We start from the raw sequence: 1,520 nt of genomic DNA on the forward strand, positions 1-1,520 counted from the left end.
ACAAGCACATTTTAGCTTTTAATAGAGCTACAGCAGGTAAGTGAGGCATTTTCTTCTTGCATTCATTGCCGACTTCCTTAACAAACTTGCCAACGAAAATGGCAGCCAATTATGACATGTGGGCAGATACCGTATATAAAATTAATGAAATTCATTTCCAATTCTCACTTCCAGTGGTCTATAATTAGTTTTTAAGTCAGTATAGTTTTTAAATTCGTAAATTTTTTATTCATGCATTAAATAATGCAAGCAATGACATATTCCACTTTTACAGTACTTCTGACTATTAAAGCTGTTAGTTTTGTAGTTTTGAATTTACATGTATGCTATTTTTATGATAATTAGAATGTCACGAAAAGCTATCAGTATTGTTCATGGTGGTGGACGAAACTCTGGATGCTATATTTGGAGATGTTGGTACTTAATAGAATAATTATTCATGAAATGATTTATTTTATTATGCTACTAATGTTTAGAATTGTACCTAGAAATTTCTTTAATTGTAGCTAGAAATTACTGTCGCCCAAAATTTCTGTGAATTTTGCAGATTTTATTTTAGGAAAATCACCATGCCTTTCAATGTGTGCTGATTTTAAAGGATTAAATTTTCACAGTTTTTGAAATCTGCATAATTAGCAGAAATTTTGGGCCACAGAAATATCTAGCTCCATGTGTATGGCATTTGCAATGAAAGGTTTATTTTTAACTTCTTATCTCTGTTAAACAGATAACATTTCCCCAAGACTAGATTATTATCAACTCTTTATTTCCCTTGGCACTACTTAATGTGACACCAGTATATTTCCAGGTCAGTAAAAACTATTATTGCTGTATAAAATTTGTTTTCGTTATCTGTAGAATGACATTCCTGTCAAATTATTTTTAGAGATGAAAATAGGCTATACAAAGTTCTTTGTAAACATTAATGCAAAGTACATTACTTTTTACATTTATTATTAATATTGCTTATTCCTTGTAGACTCAACAGAGTAACCTGAAATCAAATGTGTGGCTAAACAAGCATTTATTCATGTTTGAACTGTTTTTTTTACATTTTTGCTTGAGTTATGAACATTATAAATTGAAGTACAATTTAGTCAGTACTGCGCATGCGCAGATTGCGCCCACGCAAATAATTGGATCCATTCCTGTCTTTAACGGCATGTACTTTTGCAGCCTTGCTATACCGGGAAAACGAGCTCCTATGCTTACCAGACTTCTTAGAGGACCTCATCTTGACCAGAGGACTCCAATAGTACCACTAGCATGGCTCTAGACCTTTTCTGGGAGAAAAATAAAAAATCTGCAAACCGGCCGTTTTGTTCAGCCACCTTTTTTCATCTTCATCATCAGGAAAGTCCTGTCAATCCAGTTGTCGGTCGATATATCGATCTTACCTGGTGATAGAAGGCTAATTGTTACACCATTCTACTCTAACAGGGTATGTGCAGGTCCTTGTCCCCTAGAATCATTCTCCAAGAAAGGAAGAAGTGATACTGTGACTGTTGGATCGCACCAGC

General features: G+C 34.1%; 1 long non-coding RNA gene across 2 annotated transcripts; it reads left to right on the forward strand.

Moving 5' to 3' along the window:
• The first annotated feature begins 6 nt into the window (after window positions 1-6).
• On the forward strand, window positions 7-1,092 carry LOC109592666 (uncharacterized). 2 transcript variants are annotated; one of them, XR_002190481.1, is made up of 4 exons: window positions 7-417; window positions 728-808; window positions 859-932; window positions 980-1,092. It is a non-coding gene; the product is annotated as an uncharacterized LOC109592666 (long non-coding RNA). The 2 variants fall into 2 exon arrangements; XR_002190482.1 differs by having other exon boundaries at window positions 7-413.
• Window positions 1,093-1,520: the final 428 nt, after the last annotated feature.

Source organism: Amphimedon queenslandica, unplaced genomic scaffold, assembly GCF_000090795.2.
Source record: "Amphimedon queenslandica unplaced genomic scaffold, v1.1 AMPQUscaffold_4386_Cont23634, whole genome shotgun sequence".
NCBI lineage: Eukaryota > Metazoa > Porifera > Demospongiae > Haplosclerida > Niphatidae > Amphimedon > Amphimedon queenslandica.